This window comes from Protopterus annectens, chromosome 2.part2, assembly GCF_019279795.1.
Source record: "Protopterus annectens isolate FY-2018-M chromosome 2.part2, PAN1.0, whole genome shotgun sequence".
Taxonomy (NCBI): Eukaryota; Metazoa; Chordata; order Ceratodontiformes; family Protopteridae; genus Protopterus; species Protopterus annectens.
Genome location: NC_056730.1, coordinates 479,811,931 through 479,833,977, shown reverse-complemented (window position 1 = coordinate 479,833,977; position 22,047 = coordinate 479,811,931). Strand labels below are relative to the sequence as shown.

At 42.7% G+C, this 22,047-nt stretch overlaps 1 protein-coding gene across 1 annotated transcript in view; it reads right to left on the bottom strand.

Moving 5' to 3' along the window:
• Positions 1-22,047, bottom strand: part of IQGAP2 (IQ motif containing GTPase activating protein 2) — a gene marked incomplete in the record, with an annotated part of 4,327,392 nt that overhangs the window by 4,286,125 nt on the left and 19,220 nt on the right.

Genomic DNA, 22,047 nt, shown 5'->3' with positions numbered 1-22,047 from the left:
AATGTCATTAAGTAACAACAGAGGATAACCTCTATTTGCAAACATAGATGTAATATATTTTATTTCATTTTCCATAACCTCAGAGTTAGATGACATTCGAGCTACCCTTATGCACTGTCCTTTAAAAATATTTTTTAACATATGCCTGGGGTGGTTACTAGTGTATTCCAAGTATCCATTAGAGAATGTATCTTTCCTATATATTTAAGATTGAAACCCCACATTAGTGTATCATATATGTATCCAGATAGGCAATGCCCTCTGTATTGACTTTGTGTATGAATTTCAGAAAGTCGCTCGTAAGGTTAAGATAATCTATGAAATCTTTAATAATTTCTACTGGCCCGTTCCATAATACAAAAATATTGTCCAAACCTCTTGTGTAGCATGATATATATTTGTAACAGTCGCTACAAAATAAATGTTGGTTTTCCCATTCCAACATAACCAAGTTTGCAAATATGGGGGCACACGAGGCCCCCATTGCCACACCCTTGGTCTGTTTGTAATATTCCCCCTCAAAATAAATAAAATTATTTTCCAAAACTAAGCCCATCATGTCCGTGAGTAAATTAGCCAGTTCAGCACACAGCTGGGTATTCTCTTTTATATTTTGGATGTAGTTAAAGAATGCTTTGTCATTATCGTTAGCTAGAGAGGCTATTTTTGCTTCATTAATTAGTTCTGGGGGATTTGACAAGATCTCCAATTTGCTTGTTTAAGCTATTACGTTCTCTAATGGATACTTGGAATACACTAGTAACCAGCCCAGGCATAGGTTAAAAAAATATAAGACCCACTAATGTGGGGTTTCAATCTGAAATATATAGGAAAGATACGTTTTCTAATGGATACTTGGAATACACTAGTAACCACCCCAGGCATATGTTAAAAAAATATTTTTAAAGGACAGTGCATAAGGGTAGCTCAAATGTCATCTAACTCTGAGGTTATGGAAAATGAAATAAAATATATTACATCTATGTTTGCAAATGTAGGTTATCCTCTGTCATTACTTAATGACATTTCTTCTTATGTTATTAAAGAATGGGGTAAAAAATATCCACCTATCTTGGGTACTGAATTGAACAACATTAACGTTCGAACTGACAAGTCTGAGGAATTAGCCTTTAATAGAGTTTGTGTACTGACTTATTCACCTTATGTGAATGAAATAAAAAATATTAGCAGACATTGAAATACCTTGATTGTTGATGAAGTTAAAAAAGCAGTAGGAAAAAGACCGTTTTGTTAATAAAATGGGTATGAATAGTAACAGGCTTTTAGAAAAAATGACGAATGACACTGATGTTTACAGATTGAGTAAAACAACTAGGAAATGTAGGTCTTGCAACCAGTGTTCAGTTATAAATGAAACAACAGGATGTAGACTGGATGATATTAATAAGACTTTTGTGAAATTTAGAACTGGAAATTGTAACAGCAAAAATATAGTATACCTGGCAAAGTGTATATTATCATGCTCTGCCTTCTATATAGGTAAGACCGAAAGACAATTTAGGAAGCGTATATATGACCACATGTATAAAATCAAGGTCAAAGATACAAAGAATACATTATACAGACACATAAGCAAAAGTGGGGATACACACAGATTTAAATTTGCCATAATTGATCAAGTTAATATATCCTCCCATGGGGGTAACTATAAAGCACTTTTAGGCAAAAGAGAAAGTGTATGGCAAATTTTGACAGATGCCACTAGGGAACCAGGGATTAACGATTTTATTTCCATAAAACCTTTATTGCTGTTATTATAAAACATTTATGACTATTTACTAGTACATGATTTGCACTGAAGAAGTTTAAACGTTTATATATATATATATATATATATATATATATATATATATATATATATATATATTCATTCTATAAAACATATATATTTCATCAAGTTTTATTACCAACAATTTTGTTTTTAAGGTTTTTAATGAATATTAGTTATTTACTATTAATAATATGTTTATTATTAATATATTACAGCAATGTAGATTTAGGGTAATAGCTCACACTTGTTGATAAAATGTAATGAAATGTAACAAGATTAATTATAGCATGATTAGTTACATAGTTTTGTTATTATGTTGCACTTGCACTTTAAATCTGAGCAACGATACTGTGGCGCCAAAAAGCTTTTAAATAGAAGTGTATAAACGGCTTTATTTGTTCTGATGAAGTCTGCTTGTGCAGATGAAAGCGCTTAACCTACAACATTTTGGATTTGCTAATTTGTGAGAACTTTGCTTTTAAACACTTTTCCTGGATCGGGTAGTGGTTCACTCGCTGCATTATAAATCTTTGCATAGGCAGTGGGTTGCCGTCTTACAGTTGGTGGTTAAAATTATAATCTAATCTATCTGAAGTACTGAATATTATAGAGAGAGATAAACTAAGAAGGATATATAGAAAAGGAAAGGAGCACATTAAATAGAAATAAACGGAAATTGTGGGAACAATACATGGAGAGCAATGTTCAGGAAGTGGACGGTGGTTCAAGGGAAAGCAGGAATTCAGCAATTTGTATAATGCTGAATCAACAGTTACAAGGAAAGCAAACATATATGATACATAATGTATGTAAATGGAAAAATATATTAATATGGTCTGCTTTATTTTCTGTTAAAGTATCACTTAATATACAAGACAAACATACATTAACACCTTTATTAAATTTAGATGTTCTGCTCTGGTTTAGAGAGCCCTCATGAACTAGGTGTTCCCCTGCAACCTCATGCTTCACTGGTGCCTAAAATCAGCTATGCTTTCTCTACTATTTTCAGAAGTGCTGCATTCACAAAACTGCATAAGCTGCTTAGAGGGATCAACAATGGATATTCTCATAAACCAGCAGAGAATGACCATCTCTTTCAAAAACAAACTGCTCAAAAAAGTTGGCATCCACATTAATTTTTAACCTTGCTTCAGATTTCTGGTTTCTGTTAAACAATGCTCAAGGCTGTACTTGTATTACCCAAGTGTTCAGCCTGTCAATTTGATCAGTGAATACTTTAACTTACGTTTTGTTGATCAGGTTAGTAAGTACCACTAGACCCACTTATCCCACTGTGAAATCAAGTGATAAAAATTGTTAAAATGCACTATATGCTACTAAACAGAAAATGGCTGTAACAGCAATATCAGTGCAAGGCTGAATTACTACAGCAACAGCGAACAAGGAAGAACTACATTCACAGAGTACATGACTGCAGTTGGTACCTGACCAACTATAGGACATCAAGGTATGCAGAGAAAACTCAATTGTTTCCTTCTTTGAATATGCTGCTTCCTCACCTGTATGCATCATACAGGTAGGTGCAAGCAGTGCTTCCACATTTGAATTTATATGGTCTTCTTTATGTATATACACTTGGACATACAAGCTAAAACTGGAATCCATCAGCAGTTTTGATCATGTTGGTTGGCAAATACCAGTTCTTGAAAGTAATATAAAAGGCTGAAAAACATGTTCAGGAGACTCAACATAGGCAGGCATTTCTACAAATAAGTGTTGATCATTTTTCTCCTGCAGCTGCTTCACAAGGCCAGCAGGGAACTTGTGACAAATAGCTTACAGTTTTTTTATTCAATCTGGTGTATACCCTAACTGAAAATGAAATGCCAAGGGATAATAAGGCTTCCTACAGGTCATGCTCTAACGTTTTTGAAATCTTGTTGCCTCTACTTTCCCTTAGTCTTGCTTTACTAAACTAAGGAGTATTGAGCATTATTTTTTTGGGCTGCAACATTCTGTGAATTGGCAAAACAACTGTCAATCTCAAACAGGATCACAGTCATCTATGAAACAAAATACTGTCATTAGGAATTAGAAAGAGCAGTAATGAGGAAAATGAAAAATGCCATGGTGAATGGTGGTGGTAGAGAAATGACAAAATTGTTGCAATGTCTGCAACTTCTGACATTTAGGTGCACACTACAAAGGAGTACATTCTTTTGGCTACACAATAAACACAATGCATAATTTACAGGAGTATTCTGCACCCAGAAACAGATGAGGAAAAAAATGTGCTCATCTGCCAAAAGGCTGAAAAACTGCAGATTTACAACACACACAAAACACTGCATGCGTCTGCAAATTTGGATTTACTAATCCCACTCCACTGTTCATAAATGATACGAGTGGTGGTGGTGGGGGGGTACATTCCTGAACTATGCCTGTTAGGTCACTACTGCAACCAGGAGGGAGTTCCGAATCATGGCAAACATTACAGCCTTCTCTAGAGACAAAATGCAAACACAGGACTGAATTCCCACACAGACAGCCATATGATACTACAAGTTGAGCCAGCAGTAAAACAGACTGGAATTAAAATGAATAAAAACCTGGAAAATTTAATGGGAAACATCAGGAAAGATTAAAACTAAACTCACTGTATCACTATGTTGCCAGAAGCATGGTTTATTCTACTCCACTGCATTATGTCCATAAAAAAAATAAATAAATAAAAATCAGACAGAACAGCAACATATTTTCTTTCACAACTATAGGCCAGAATATCTGAAGTACCTGCTGTAGCTCTGAGATGAATTCTGAAGGAAAGTCACATTTGCATGAGCATCATTGTCATGAGTGCCCAGCCACTTTAGATTTCAAAACAAATATGTAAACCGCTTAAAAACAGAAAAAATAAGTGAAGAGACCTAGCACAAGAACAGAAAGGCTAAAGATAAAGGCTTAATATTAAAATAAACATAATACATTACTATGCAAGCAGACAGCATTATATGGAAATTACACATTTCAGATCAAAAGCATTTTGTTTTACGCAAGTCCTGGTGCCCTAATACCTTGCCTCAGGTTTAAAGATGCTGTATTAAACAAAAGGTTCACCTTCGTATATGAAATTATTTATCCTTAGAACATTACAGTACAATTACTTACGTGCTAGATGTAAAAGACTGTTTCACTTAGAAAAGTTTTATGAAGTCATATTGCCGAATCTAAGGACACACAGACAATTAGTCAACTTTATTACTTGGGGGATAGAAATCACTAGGACAACTCTGCCTTCAACACATTTCCCTTCCCCCAGACTACATTTTCCTTCCCATACTTTCACATATCAAAAAACAGGGCAGGTTTTCTCCCTCTTTAGCATTTCTGTCCTAGTCAGCTTCCTCAATTGAGGCTGGACAAAATCTCGTTATACATTACTTTGTTTCCCCTCTTACATAACTGTATCCATTACATCTGAAAGCTTCTTGCCTAGGAAAAAACACACGCAGAGCAAGTTATTTTCTCATACACTGGGGTTCTGCAGCTATTTAGGCTCTAAGGGATTTATTGTTTTTTTTACAGACTGCTAGGATTTGCAGCTGCATTTTGCCCTCCACCAGGGCCACAAAGTTTTTAAGCCCTTTGTAGTCTGAAGTTGAAGAAATGCAACAACTTAGGACTGCTGAGATAATTAGTGATGTGGGTCACCTGAGCTGTATCTTATTAAAACCCTATGCTGCAACAAATTGCCATTTTATACACTTTCTGAAGGATGTGAAGTTTGAAACTCAAATGTCTGAATTTACTGATTGCAATCCTCAATGTCAGAAAACTACAAATTCTATGAGGATAAAACCAAAAAGGAGGCAAAAATTTTGAACGTTTGGGAAATTTTGGACAGTTGAGAGGTATCATTGTTATGACTGGGTCAGTGATGAAAGTTGTATCTTTCGGCTTTTCCTGGTTAGGAGTCGCCACAGTGGAACTCCTGCCCGCTAATGATTGGCAGTAGATTTTTACGTACCGACTTGCCAGGCCTGACGCACAACCTTCAATGAAGGTATGCCCATTCACGCACGTCTCCAGACAGAAGACGCTTTTAGTTGAGAATCGAACAGGACAACATCTTACTGTGAGGCGACAACGCTACCGCAGCACCACTACCACAGTTACTAACATTCATAATTTGAAAGGATATTTGTTTAAATTGCTAATTTTCTACACCACATTCATTTACATTTTCAAATTTCCTTTACGTCGAATTGTATGCCCTTCATGGTTACCCCCACAATGACTCTGTCTTTTCTATATCCACAATGGTACCGTCCTCTTCTCAAAACAGCTAATCAACTATATGTCTACTGTACTCCAAGCAGAGCCAGTAGTAGCACTGTAACTGCATATTTGCCTTTTTTATATTCTAAATTACTTGCTGCAAGGAATCTACTGCCAGATAGCTTTCAAAATGGAACTCCTTGTGTCAGCTGCAGCAACACATTCCACAGTCCATGCCACATGTATTAAAATATGATCCAACAACCATCCCTTCACTAGGAGGTAATACCAGACAGTTTATTTATAAAATGCAACATATTATGAAGGAGTCATCTAGTTAGACTGAAATCTAAGTAGGCAATAAAATACTAAGCACCTTGACTGACAAGAAATTGGATATGGAGTAGAACAATGTATGTTGTCTTGGCATGTGCAACATTTAAACTTGTAACTTTAAATGTGCAGTATTAGCAAAATATACTAAACTCTTGAATTGTACTGTTCCTTACCACTATAAACCATATAACTATGCACCAGAAGAAGCACCTACTCATTACAGCCGAGTGACGTCTCCAGGTGTTTCTGCAGTTACACCCTACTGCTCCTCTAGGAGTCAAATATTGCCTGTTCATATTTGCATTAACAATTCCAAAACCATGTTACATACAAGGCACTGGAAAATTTTATCTTGAAGCATACAGGATAGCAAACACAATTGTATTGATATATGACCTCTGTCATAGGGTATTTGGTAAAAAATGTACGGTGATAAATTTTTAAATGCTGAAGCCACGCCCACTAGCAGTTAAAGGTACACACTCAAAAGAGGTCTACTGGAGGGAAACCTAATCTACCATAAAAACAAATGCCATCTATTACCATACTTCTGACAGATGTTAAGTCACTCAACTAATACAAAATGTTAAAGTTAATGACGGCATGTCATGGTTAGTGTTAAAGATGCTTTGATACATATGAATTTGTGATGATTTAGCTTATGAAACGAAACCTTTTTGTAGTCCAGCAAAATCTGATGAAACTATTTATATTCTCTATTGTACAATCATACATCAGAATGACTTAGGTCTGAAGGTTTTGCTGTCTGACCCCCAAGGATAAAAAGTTTTCCTTTCATCCCTGGGGCCCAAATCAATACCTCAGCCAAGGCAGCTGCAAAGCTTAAATACGATTTCCAGCACAGCATTGCAAAGCTATGTCAGTACCGTCTTATTAAACCAAGAATGATCTCAGTAAATTTCATTTTGTAAATCAAACCAACAACAATGGCCAGGACACCAATGTATTGAATAAAAACACTCCACTTCAATAAATGTGTGTCCTGGCCATTGTTGTTGGTTTGATTTACATTTATTTTATTTGGTTATTTATGGAAATTTAATTTTGTACTTGAGATAAAGAAAAGTTAAGCCAATGCCATTTACTTGCACATGTGTACAGTAACTACATCAATCTAAAAGAAAAACCCTGAACAGCAGTGGCTTTGCTCGGCAGTAAACATACAGGTTAAAATGACAGATTTTGCCTGCAGTGCACAGCCAAACATGGACTTTCTGGCTGTAACATTTTCTAAGTAATATTTTCATTATTATATACAGTTGTATAATCAATACTCTTAATTCTGAGAAAGCCTGTTCTGCAGACTGCTGCATGGTACCGTTTGCAACATCAGCATGCAAGCAATATCAGATTTCAATCACCTATCCAAGGTACCAAATTATGCACATATGTACATAAATTATCCTGACACACTGAGAAAGAACAGCATTCTCACATGTAACTGCAACAACTGCTGCCAAGAATTCAAAAAGAAGACAGACCATTTACATCTCTACAAATTAGTACTATAAACAAGAATAAATTGTTCCACATTACATATTCTGTGGGTGACTGGAATATATAAATGTGAAAATAATGGTCTCATTCTGTGCTTCAGATGTAAAGAAGGCCGCAGTTCTCAACTACTTTGCTCATGCAAGGGCAACACTAAAAATAATGGGTAGAAGAGAGTGAAGAATAACAATAATGGGTGAAGTGTACCTCATTACAGGTTCATAGGTATGTAGTAGGCTAATGGCCCTGGAGCCTATACAAGCCTAGCCCCAAGAAGTTCACTGGCATCATGCCGCCCGAGTTTAGTTCCCAGTGCCCTTGTATAGCAGGGCCACTGAAGTGATCCCCGGAAAGAACTTCCTATTGTCCATTCACTCATCAGGATTTCTCTTGAAAAAGGCCAGTGAAGTGCTCTGCTCGACATGAATGGGGAGTTTGTTTCACAGTATGGAAAGTCGCTAGGTTAGGAACCTGTCCCTCCATTATGCTCGGTTTATTGTGGTAATGAGGTTTGGGTCCCTGGATCGTGTGGCACTGAGGGATTGGGATTTCTTTAGGTGGAGCATATCTAGCAGCTCTGGGTCAGACATGGCCTTTTAGGTCAAGCAGAGATTGTCTCCAAGTAGGCGATATGAGACAGAGTATAGCTGGAGTTTATTTCGAGTCCATCAGTGTAGTTCATATCTCTGAGGCCTAAGATGATCTTAGTTAGGTATTTTTGTGGCCTTTCTAGTTGTTGTAGGTGTCTAGACAGGTAGATACCAAATGGGAATGTTATATTCAATAATAGGTGTAATGAGGGATGAGTAAAGAGGAACTATGACCTCTTTCTTTCTGGATGAGAAACCTTTTGTGATGAGATGTGCTACACAGAAACCTTTTGTGATGAGATGTGCTACACAGAAGGACTTGGACAACAGTGGTGATGTGGTTATCAAAGGAGAGGTTGCTGTCAACATGTGTTCCCAGGTCTCTTATCACACCTTCTGTGTTGAGCGGATTACCGTCTAATTTGGTAGTTCATGGGCACTGAATTTTTCCCAAAGGGAATGGCAATGCACTTTTTGGCATTGAGCTTGAGGCCATGGTTCTTGCACCAGTCACTGGTCTCAGTGAGGACCTGTTGGAGGATGTCTACATTCGTAGGAGAATCTATAATTGCTCCCAATTTGCAGTCTTCTGCGAACTTGGTCAACCAGAGTCCCTTTGTATTGGCTTGGACTTCAGATAAGTAGATGCCAAACAGGAGGAGACCCAGGACTGATCCCTGTGGAACGCCACTTGTAACTGGTCAGTAGTGAGATTTAGATTCCGCTACTTTTACAGTGTGGGTTCTATCAGTGAGCCAGTTGGCTACCCATCTTGTGACATAAGGGTTTGTGCCTAGTTTAGTGAGTCCATCTATGCATCTATGCATCCTGAGTGTGGCTTGTTTAAGCTACAGAGAGGGGATTACTTCCTCTGCTGAGCCAGTTCCCTCTTGTTCTTGGACATTAGTTTTCTTCTCTTGTTGTATAGCCTGTTTATACCAAGGGTCCACCAGGGTGGCGTATTTTTTTCGGAAGACCTGATTTTAAACCGGTCAGGTATGGCTAATTCTACGCTTAAGTAGTTATACAGGGTATTGGTGTAGAACTCTGCATAGGAGTCAGTGTTACCCGTGTTCAAGGGGCTTTGAAACATCTTGTACCATCACTTAGTATAAAGTATTTTGTCTCAAAAATTCTTAAGCACTTTTGAGCTTGGTGGGTTATCTGGTCTTATAAATTACATCAAATGAGATTTATGGTTGGATATTACCAGGAAGGACATCACACGGGGGTGGGGGTGGGGGGGGTGTAATGCTCTCCCATGTTTGTGAGTACTACATCCAGGACATTTGAGCGTGTGTGTGTGTGTGTGTGTGTGTGTGTGTGTGTGTGTGTGTGTGTGTGTGTGTGTGTGTGTGTGTAACTAGCTGTTTCAGAGCATCTGCACTGACAAAGTCCAAGAACCTCTGAGCCAGCACGTCTATAGTAGGATAATTAAAATCACCCATGAATAAGGTGTTGGGCTGTAAAATCACCCATGAATAAGGTGTTGGGCTGTATGGCAAGTGACTCCAGTAAGTCCAGGTAAGCAGTATGCTTTTCTTCTTTCATGATGGGGGACCTACAGCTAGGTATGATGTGGTAGGGGGCTTTGCCTATAGTTAAATTGGATATGGTGTAGCTCAAGAGAGAGTTGTACTGTTTGACCAGACTCGAGGTGTACTTATTCTTAATGAAGATGGATACAACTCCTACTTTGGTCCTTTGACACTACTGTGGTCTGAACATGTGGAAGGCACTGTAGCCCTGCAAGGCCTGGGTATTTTCCACACCTTTGAACCACGTCTCGATGATCAACAGACATCTGTCAGCATCTTCGAAAGTAAGGAGTGGTTCCAGGGAGTGCAGTTTCTTGTTTAGATTCCTAGCATTAAGTACCAGTACTTTGAATCTATCTAGAGAGGATTTTGTTATGTTAGGAGGTTGGTTATTTTGACACCGCCTAAAAAAAGACAAAATAGAGGGTGGCTAAAGCCTAGGCCAGTATCCAAAAGCCTAGACGAGACTGTTGCAGACCATCTCTGGCACAGCAGCATGGGCCAACGACCATGTCTTCTTAGATTGACAGATATTGGATCCCCTTGGATTGACACAAGAAGATAAATCAATTGTTAAAGTCAATCACTTTTTTTGTGTGTTGTGTCATCATGCTTGGAGAAGGCAGAATGCTGCTTAAGGCAAGGCTCATCCTGCCTATGACACAATCTGAGAGCTCCGTTATTTCTCTCTTCATATAGTCCAGGGAGGTTTACTTCAAGTCATTCACATGAGAGTCATACTGGTATTTGTGGTTGAGTAACTTGATGGATCCTGGCACATGACAAGCAGCTGACAGTAACCGGCTCCTTATCCAGCCCGCTGAGGGGAACATCCGTGTCTCACAACGGAGTCACCTATAACCAACACATCAGGTTTTGTGGTGTTATGCCATGGGGGCTTATTTGTTAAGATACTGATGTATGTGTTATGTTGTGGTTGTTTTTTGCATTGTTATGTATGCAAGTGGTTCCTGTTTGGGAAGGCTCCAATCATTTGGTAAGTTACTAATAAGTACCTAAGCATATGTGGGTGTGTGTATCATGTCCTTAGAGTGGGAAGTGTGTGTATGCCGACAACCAGTTTGGCATTTGATTCGCCCTTATCTGTGAGTCTTGCCTCCAAATTTCACAGTACAACTACATCTCTCACAAAGTATTTGTCTGTTTCAGGAGTAAGTGGTTGCCAGTATATGAGGCAACTGCTACACTGCCACAGAACATCCAAGACTATCAGGCTGGTCAGAGGAATGATAGGAAACAGCCTATACATGACAGCATATTCTTACTTAATGTTTTATTAGGGAAGGGAATAGATTAATTTGACAGAACTCCGCTGGAAGCACCAAGACTACAAGAGGGACCTATACTTTGTGTAGGCTAAGGTTGATCAATAACTCAATAACTAAGCTGCTTCTAGAAAAACAGAAAAGCATGGAAGAGGTTCACTGACAGCAGTACAGTGAAAAACTGAGCTTCTAGGCTTTTGTGGCTATATATGGCACCGCAAACTGCTGCACAAACAGCGGCACTGTCCAAATGTAAGGCATAAATACAAGAAGCTTTAAGCTAAAGTACAGTTTTGTACCTACCATAAATGTAGATGTCCGATAGATATGCAACTGCAGTCATAACATATGGGTTGTCCTGCCTCAGGCAGCCCTCGGTCGGCCGGATTCCAAAGTCTGGGTCCGACGTCGGCTGATGTTGCATTTCTCTCCGACGTCAGAGCGGCTGGAGTATAAGCATCAGCCGACGCCATCTTCTTCAGTGTTTCTTGCCCCAGATGCCAGGTGCCCTCCAAGGAAGGCTAAAATCAAATTTGTAAAACAAAAATAGGTTTCCCGACAAATAAGTAAGCAATAAACAGATACACCATAACAGATATCCCCCAGCTAAGAATAACAGGGAGAGGAGTGGACCCAAGGCACAGAGGGGAAGGAGGGAGGGAAAACCCGACTGCAGTTGCATATCTATCGGACATTTACATTTATGGTAGGTACAAAACTGTACTATGTCCTTCAAGAATGCAACTGCAGTCATAACATATGGGTTGAATACCATAGCTTAGCTGGGAGAGGTGGTAAGCTCTAGGAAAAGGATGGTGTAGCTAGCAATCCCTGCAGGACTGCCGAAGCAAAGCCTGCTCTGAATCTGGAAAATAAAGGGAGGTTGTAGTGTTTGGATAATGTATGCACGGAGCTCCATGTAGCAGCTTCTAGAATATCCTTTGTAGGCACCCCTCTTAAGAAGGCTGTGGAGGTGGCTGCAGCTCTGGTAGAGTGTGGTCTGATATTGGCTGGCACACACTTTCCATGGAAGGAATAACAATATCTGATGCAATGTCCAATCCATTTTGAAATTGCCTGTTTGGAAATTGCTTTTCCCTGTACTCCAGGAGCGTAAGCTACAAATAGCTGATCGGACTTCCTACTGATCTTGGTTCTGTCTAGATAGTAGCGAAGTTGTCTATGTATGTCCAAGGTATGCAACAGTCTTTCCCCTTTGTTTTCAGGATTGGGGAAGAAAGTAGGCAGGTGAATTGCCTGATTTAGAGAGACCCTAGATACCACTTTTGGCAGAAAGGAAGGATTGGTTCGTAAGGAGACCCTGTCTCGGTGGAAGATTATGAAGGGTGGTATTGCCATTAGTGCCTGTAATTCTGAAACCCTTCTAGCTGAGGTAATGCCCAGCAGGAAAGCTGTCTTCCAGGACAGAAATTGTAAATCCGCTGAAGCTGCTGGCTCGAAGGGAGGTAGAGTCAATTTTTCTAACACAAAACTGAGATCCCAAGCTGGTACTGGTGCCTTTCTTGGAGGTTTTATATTCTTGACCCCTCTAAGAAATTGCCTTAGCAAAGAATGTGAGAACACAGGTGGGTCAGTGTTGTATCTAGCCGAGATAGATGAAGCATATATTTTTATGGAAGAGTATGAAAGTCCCTTATTTAGCAATTCTGCCAAGTACTCCAGAATGAGTGGAATGCTCAGTACTGATGCATCTTGACCCTTGTTGGAATTCCAAATGCTGAAATGCTTCCATTTGGCTGAGTAAGCCCTTCTGGTGGATGGTCTGCAGGCTTCTGTGAGTATCCACTGAACTTCCTTGGAGAGAGATAAATCGAGGTTATTTATGTGATCTTCCAAGCTGTTAGCTGTAGAGTCTGGAGGTTGGGATGAGCTGTCCTGAAGTTGTGTTGAGTCAGCAGTTGAGGCCATTTGGGAAGGGCCCACGGTTTGTTGTGACATATGCTCCGTAGTAGTGGGTACCAGTGTTGTCTCGGCCAGTTCGGAGCTATTAGGATTCCCTTTGGCTGCTCTGCTTTGATCTTTAGTAACACTGTGGTCATCAGTGGCAGAGGTGGAAATGCATAGATGACTAGGGAGCTCCAGTTGAATGAGAGAGCATCTATCTTCCATGCTTGTGGAGGATTTGTCCTTGAGCAGAACTTTTGTTGCTGATGATTGAGTTGGGAGGCAAATAAGTCTACGTCTGGCCTGCCCCATGCCGAGGTTAGTTGTGCAAAGATGTCTGGATATAACCTCCATTCGTGTGGGTCTAGGAAATTCCTGCTTAGACTGTCCGCCAGAACATTGTCTCTGCTTGGAACAAATTGGGACTGTAGCTGTAAGTTTAGACTCAGTGATTTTTCCCAAAGATTCATTGTTAGCCTGCAAAGGGGGTAAGAGTGAGTACCTCCCTGCTTGTTTATGTACCACATCACAGTGGTGTTGTCTGTCCTTATTAGAAGGTGGCCTTGATGGCATGCATTACTGCCAGCATTTCTTTTTGGTTGATATGCAGATGTTCTTCCTTTGGATTCCATTGTCCTTGAATACATCTGCCCTCCATGTGCGCCCCCCATCCATGGTCTGAGGCGTCTGTGGTAATGGTCTGTGTTGTCTGAGGTTTTTTGAACGGCATGCCTGTATTTGACTGACTTGCTGAGGCCCACCATAGAAATTCCTTTTGAAGACATGGAATGAGTGGGATAATTGCTTCTAGGTTGTTGTTGTGCTGAGACCATAAGCTCTTTAGATACCATTGAAGTTTTCTCATGTGTAGTCTTGCTAGTGGGACCAGGAGAATGCAAGATGCCATGAACCCCAGGGCCTGTAGGAATCTCCTTGCAGTCATCTGGGAGAGTTTTGCTAAACTTTTGAAGTAATGAGTTAAATGCTCTTGCTTGTCTTCTGTCAAGTAGGCCATTTGAGAGGCTGTGTCTAGTTTGGCTCCTAAGAAAGTTATTTGCTGGGATGGTAGAAGTCTTGACTTTTGAAAGTTGACTGTGTATCCCAAAGCCTGTAGCAAGTGTATGACATAATTCAAGTTTTTTGTCAAGGTTAGTTCGTTGTCCGCTTGTATGAGGCAATCGTCCAGGTAGGGGTAGATTTGAATCCCCTGGAGTCTGCAATGAGCAATTACTGATGCCAGGCATTTTGTGAATACTCTGGGCGCAGTAGATAAGCCAAAAGGCAATGCTGAGAATTGATAATGCTCTGGCCCTGCAAGAAATCCGAGGTATCTTCTGCAGCTGTGTCTGATAGGGACATGCAGGTATGCCTCCTTGAGGTCCAGAGTAATCAGCCAAGACCCCTTGCCCAGCATGGGAAGGAGCTGCTGTAAGGTCAGCATTTTGAACTTTGGTACTATGAGAAAAAAGTGTTTAACGCGGACAAGTCCAGTATCGGTCTCCATTGATTTTGTTTTCTTGGAACAAGCAACAGTCTTGAGTAAAACCCCTGACCTTGTTCTTGTTGAGGCACTTTTTCTATTGCTTTAATCTGAGCCAGCAGAGAAATTTGCTTGATAGCCTCTGCCTTTTGATTTTGTGGAAGATTTGGCATGCCTTGTTTTCTTGGTAAGGTATGAAAATAGAACCTGTAACCATGATCTATAATGTCCAATATCCATTTGTCTTTTATCAGTTTGTGCCAATTTTCTGAGAACAGAGATAACTTTCCTCCCAAAGGGGCTTGTTTTCCCAAAGGGGCTTGTTTTTGCTCCTTGGTCGGAGAAGTTAGAGTCAAGTCATTGAGATTGTCCCTGAGTGACAGGGGAAACCCCTGTGTCACCTCTTTGGTTTGTTGGTTGCCACTGGCATCCCCTGCAGGATCCTCTATATTGCCCTCTGCCACGGGCACGCCTGTTCTTGCCCCTTTGAAATTTTTCAGGGTTTGGGAATGACCAGTTTTTAGAAGGCCAGTTCCTGCTGAACCTGGGGGGCTGAACCTGAAGAAAATCTTTGACTGTCTGAACTGACTTGGCTTTTTCTTCAATGGTCTTTAACACATCTTTAGCATTATCACCAAAAAGTTTGTTCTTTTCCAAGGGAGCATCCAGTAGCTTTGCCTTAACATGATCTGGTAAGGGTTGCTCTTTTAACCATGCATGTCTACGAATGACCGCTCCTGTAATAGCTGCCCTACATGAAGCTTCCAATGCATCATATCCACACTGCAGAAAATGATTACTAACCTGCTGAGAGTTATGGACAGCCTCATGCAAAGACCTCCTATCTAAAGGGTCAGGGGAGGCTAATTTTTTCTGTAAATCATCCAACAGGGAATCCTGATATTGAAACATATGAATCAGACAATTGAGAGCTCTCATAGTTGAGGTAGTAGAGGAGTAAACCTTCTTCCCCCATCTCTCCAAGGACCTTGCCTCTCTGTCAGAAGGCAAAGGATTTTTGGAAATGGTAGCAGAAACCCCCTTAGGCCCCTGGGAAATAGTTTCTAAGTCTACAGCATGGGCCCTAAAGAAATGAGAATGGGTTTCAGGGACCCTATAGTATCTGTCAGGCTTGACAGGAGCCGGGGGCAGAGAATCAGGGGTAGCACTGGAGTCAGAGTAAAGGTCATCCAACACATCAAGCACAGGAGGAATAGCTAAGGGTCTGTGTTGTGGCTTTTTAAGGAAAGTTCGAAGGCGCTTCCTGGAATCAGAAAATTCCTGACCTTGCCACTGGAAATGCTCCCTCATGGAGTGCAGAACTTCCCCAAAAGAAATATCCTCAGGAGGAGAGGCCGAAGGAAAGGAGTCCTCTTGCTTCCGAATCCTCGAAAGTCTGAAAAGGGGGTTCCTGGGATTCGGAAAGCACAGAGTCCCCAGAATCTTCATCTGAAGAAAGGGGGTCAGGTGGTTCAACCCTTGGCCTCTTATCAGGAGGACGCTGGGATCCTCTCTCAGGATGGGCCTGGGAGCCTCTGATCATAGAAATTAGATCTGCGGCCAAGGACATAATTTGAGCTTCAGGGTTAGGCTGAGGCAAGGTTTTAGCAGAGCGATGCTTGGCCTGGCTTGCTGCCTTAGCATGTGTGTAGGCCTTGATAGACATAGACTTGAGAAGCCTGGCAGCCCCACGTGCAGGGGTAACCTTATCCACAGCAATGGTCTCGGGCATTTCCTCGGTTACAGTATCCGGAGGAAAATCAATAATTGGCATCGGTGTGGCCTCCGGTGTCGGAGGTATCGGTAGTGCAGTGTCTTCGGTTCCAAGCGGTGGAATAACCACCTCAGAGGGAACCGGGGCACTCGCGGTAAGTTTTGGCGTGGAGTCGGAGGAAGTCGCGGGCCGAGGAAGTCGGTCCCGGTCTTTCCGTTTTTTAGAAATATGTGTAGCCGGTTGTTCCGACGGCATAATGTAAGCAAACTTTTCGCCAAAAAAGTCTTCAGCAAACTCCACCCGGCTCCTGAGAGTGCGCTTATTGAAGCGAGTACAGGCGGCACAGGCCGAGACGTCGTGGTCTGGGCCAAGGCAAGGGAGGCAGTAAGAATGGAAATCCTTATGAGGTATTTGTTTACCACAAGACAAATAAGAAGTTATGTACCTACCATAACGTTCCATGTTAGTTGTCTTCTCTCGCCTTCTTTCTTGCTTGATGGGTTCGGAGCCGATCCCTCGGCTCCGACTCGGCACTTGCTAAGCTCGAGAGTCACTTTTACCAGCTCGAGGCAGCCCCATATCCCATGATGCAAGGCGGTAAGTACCCAGATCTCGTTTGTTGACAAAGGGCAATAACACCAAGCATGAAATACTTCCCAAAGGAAGAAGAAACTTACAGATGGAAAAAGGACCAGGTCTGAATGGTCTTTAGCATAATAGTTTCTTATACAAGGTCTGTCCAGGCCAGGGGAAGGAGGGTCGAAGAAAGAAGGCTAGAGAAGACAACTAACATGGAACGTTATGGTAGGTACATAACTTCTTAATGTTAAGTTGTCAATCTCGCCTTCATTCTTGCTTGATGGGACCGTCCCTAGCACCTCTATCCTGGGTGGCTCAATGGAACAAACTCTTGAGGACTGTAGAGCCAAAACTGGCTCTGTCCCTGGAGGCCAAGTCCAATTTGTAATGTGAAACAAAAGTGTGAGGAGTAGCCCAAGTGGCCGCTGCACAAATAGTGTCCAAAGGAAGTCTAGCTTGAAAAGCTGTAGAAGTAGCTAAACTCCTAGTTGAATGTGCTTTAGGTTTTGAGCACAGCTGTTTTCCCCTGAGTATGAATTTCAGTGATGACGAAGAAAGCCATCTGGACAAAGTCACTTTAGAAACAGGAAGGCCTTTTTATTATCCGCATAGGAAACAAAAAGTTGATCAGATTTTCTAAATTTTTTGTTCTGTCCAAATAATATCGAAGTTGGCGATGGACATCAAGATAATGTAGCGTTTGGCCGGCTCTGTGTGAATAGTTAGGGAAAATTCCGGGAGATCAATGGATCGATTCAAATTGTTCTTTGAAGCGACCTTAGGTAAAAAGGTTGGGTTAGTTCTCAAAGATACTCTGTCTTTGTGAAAAACCAAATAGGGGGGTCGAACCGAAAGAGCATGAAGTTCAGACACTCTCCTGGCAGATGTAATAGCCACTAGAAATAACGTTTTCCAAGAAAGATATTTCAGGGAACAAGAAACAGCTGGCTCGAAAGGGGGAAGAATCAAGGATGTCAGCACTAAATTTAGATCCCACTGAGGAGGAGGATTCCTGATTGGAGGTTTTAGTAGGAAAATTCCTTTCAAGAAGGCCCTGCAGAGCCTATGGGACATAATATTATGATCTGCTATCCCGACATGAAAGTTGGAAATAGCAGCCAATTGAACTCTGACTGTGGAAGAAGAGGAGCCTGCATGAAAAATCTCTGCTAAGAAGTCCAGAACTGCCTGAACAGGGGCAGTAAAAGGATCAATATTTTGGGCCTTAGCCCAATAAGAGAAACGTTTCCATTTGCTTGTGTAAATCCTCCTGGTAGAGGATTTTAGTGAAGCTACTATGATGTCTCTAACTGGGTTAGAGATCAAGGGAAGCCTGGCTAAGGAAGGAAGTGGAGCAACCATGCTGTGAGGTTGAGAGAAGGGATTGACCGGTGCAGCTGACCGGATTGGTGAATCAGAAGATCTGGCACTGGGTCCAGATGCCACGGCTGCACCAAAAGGTGACGATGGAGGAACGGGTACCAAACTTGTCGAGGCCAGTAAGGGGCAATGAGAATCAATTTGGCTCTCAAAACGGTAGCTTTCTGGATCACCTGAGGGATCAGAGGAAATGGAGGGAAGGCATAAAGAAGTCCCTGGGGCCAATCCTGGGTCAGAGCGTCTCTGGGGGGATGGCCTGATAGAGGGAAGAGGCTGAAGAAGTCTGGACATTTGCTGTTTTGGGGAGTAGCAAAAAGATCGCAACATGGACGACCCCATTCCAGAAAAATCTCTTCCGCTATAGATTGCTTGAGAGACCACTCGTGAGGCATGAGGATAGCTCTGCTCAATCTGTCCGCTATAATGTTGGTTTTCCCAGGGATATGCGTTGCTACCAGAAACCGATGAGAGGAGATCGCCCATTGCCAAAGTCTGAGCTTCGACACAAGGGGTAGGACTTGGTTCCGCCCTGTTTGTTGATATACCAAACTACAGACATGTTGTCTGTGTGGACTGCAATTGTCCCTACGGGAAGAAAGTCGTTGAGGGCTTGCAACGTTAAAAGCACTGCTCTCATCTCCAGGACATTTATGTGCAGATGGTACTCGAACGGTTGCCACGTCCCATGAACCATCCTGCCCTGATAATGACCCCCACCCGATCAGGGAGGCATCCGTGGTGACAGTGGCTATCGGGGACGGAGGTACAAAGCACCTGCCTTGGTGAACCTGAGATGATGTGATCCACCAAGCAAGATGCTCTTTGCATGTCTGTGTCACCAGAATCTGGTGACGCATTGGAAGTTGCTGGTATGACCACTGTGTGAACAGCATCCATTAAAGCAGGCGATGTAGAATCGAGCCAGGGAAGAAGAGTAATGGCCGCAGCCATGAGACCTAATACCTTTAGAACCATTCTGGCCTGTATTTTCTTGCTGGCCAGAATGATCCTGACATGAGTCTGAATGTCTGAAACTCTTTGTTCTGTAAGGGTAGCTGACATCCGAACTGTGTTTAAGTTTGCGCCTATGAAGGTAATAGACTGGCAGGGCGATAAGGCTGACTTTTGAAGTTGATTGAGATGCCCAAATGAGAACAAAGGTCTATTGTGTAATCCCTGGCTTGTATAAGCTGATGCCTGGTGGTGGCTGACAGGAGCCAGTCGTCGAGATACGGAAACACCTGGAATCCTTGACGTCTCAGGTGAGCCGTGACCACTGCCATGCATTTGGTGAACACTCTGGGGGCTGTAGTGAGACCAAAGGGCAGGGCTCTGAACTGGAAATGACTGGACCCCAGCCGAAGCGGAGAAATCTCCTGGAGCGTCTGTGAATTTTGATGTGATAGTACGCATCCTGAAGATCTATTGAGCACATCCAGTTGTCCTTCTTTAAGAAGGGCAGAATTGACTGAAGAGTGACCATTGAATCTTGTCTTCCTGACAGACTTGTTGAGTCTGCTGAGATCCAATATTGGTCTCCAGTCTCCCGTCTTTTGGGGACCAAAAGAACCTTGAGTAGATTCCGGCTCTGAATGGTCTATTGTAACTGGCTGAATGGCTCTTTTTTGCAGTAGTTTTGAGACTTCTAACTCTGCAATTTCCCTTAGACCGGGTGGTACATCTGGAAGGGAATTTGAGGGGAAGGGACTTTCCTCGAAAGGAATTATGTAACCCTTGGATATGATCGACTGTACCCATCTGTCTTGAGTGAGGGAATGCCAGGCTTCTGGGTACAGTGATAATCTTCCCCAGACTGCCTCCAAGGAGGGACAGCCGGGCAACACCTCAGGGATGCTGAAAGGGCTTGTCAGAGAGGCTCTCTGTTTCCCTGGTTTTGGACCCCCTCTGCCTCTAGAGCGGCGTCTGTTGTTGTTACCCCTCTGCCTCTAGGGGTAAACTGACCACGTGAATCCGGCGTGACTCCTTGGGATTTACGGAACCACATTTTGCCACCTTTCTGTCCTTTGGGATAAGGTCTAGAAGGGGTGGAAAAACAGACTCCAACAGCAGAAAGAGTCTTGCCGTCCTGTTCGCACCTGGTCAAGGTTTCCTTCACCTGAGGGCCAAACAAAGCTGACCCATCAAAGGGAGAATTTGTGAAGGACGCCTTAAAGGGATCCAAAATCACATAGCCGCATCCAGGCTTGGCGTCTAAGAGCCACACCTGTACCTGCGGCTCTACTCGCTCCATCCGCAGCATAAGATATTAGCCGCATGGAGGAGTTAGCAATGGAATTGAGGGTTCCTAGCTGCGAAGCAATTTTTTCTTGAGCCCCTGCAGCTGTAGGATCCTGAACTACTTCACCCAGCTCCTTAAGGATATCCCTCTGGAGTCTGGTGAAGTGACATAGGTAATTCAGCTTAACGCATAGCAAAGGTCGCTGAGGAAAACATCCGCCCGTGCCTATCCATGGTCCTGGAGTCCTTATTAGGAGGATGGACAGGCACGGAAGGATCTGCAAGTTCCTTTTGGTGGCCGCAGCCACCACCATGGCATCAGCGGGACACCCTTAGTGAGGAATTGCTTGTCACACGGGCAGTGATAAATTTTGAAGGCCTCCTAGGGACCGGCTCTACAGAGTCACGGGCTGCCCACGCCTTCGTGCAATAACCTGCATAAGGGGTCGAAAGGCGGAGACACCCAGGAGGTGGAGGGCCGAGATCCAAACGCCTCTAGGTATACTGACTCATCCTCAGAGGGATTGTTGGTGGGCCAGTTACCCCTCTGTTTAAGGAGTTCTAGGATGTCTGAGAAGGAGACATCCTCAGAGGGGGATCTAGGGGATCCCTCTGACTCATCAAAGTCAGTATCCGAAGTGACAGACTCGGGGGAGTCTACATGCTTCCTCTTACAAGTCCTCTTCCTAGGAGGATCTCCCGAAACATCAGGAGAATCCTCAGAAGAGGGGGAAATTCCCAATGGGGAAACCTGAGGCGGAGGATCTCTGGGTCCTGTAGCAAGAGAAGTGGCAGAGATGTCAACAGGTACTATAGAGGGAGGAGCTACGGGAACAGACTGCTGACTGATACCAGTGGCCAGCACACTCTTCATCACCTCGAATGCTCCCCTCCCAGGCAGGTCCGAGAGAACCCGTTCCGAAGAACTAGGAACTCCAGGGACCACCGAAGGGAAGTCTCCGAGGCAGATGTCGGAGCCGAGCTCACCAAGGCCGAGGCTCCAAGGGGAAGAGCGGGTTCGGACAAGGGTCGATGCCACTCACCCCTCGGAGGAGACCATGGAAGCCCGACCACGAATCCCTCTAAGGAAGGTCTCGAAGAGGAGATAAGAGTAGAGGCTGAAGGAACAGAAGGGGTATCCGTCCTCCAGCCGTAGCAGTAACCATTCGAAGACTCCAACTCCAAGCTCTGGGGTAGAGTTGAAGGAGGAACTGTAACGGGGTGTGGACCAACAGTCGTCTGTTGAGACGGACTATGTAACATTTGGGCCAGTACCTGTGACTTAAGTAATCTACTGACCACTCTCTCTAGGTCATGATCTGACAGTCTGGATGACCTTGAAGATGGGCTCCGATGGCTCCGTTTCGAAAGAAGAGGTGAAGCCGGAGCCGAAAGTATCGGCTCCAAGGAAGGAGACCTCGACCTCTTCCTGGAATGAGCCATCGGAACCGA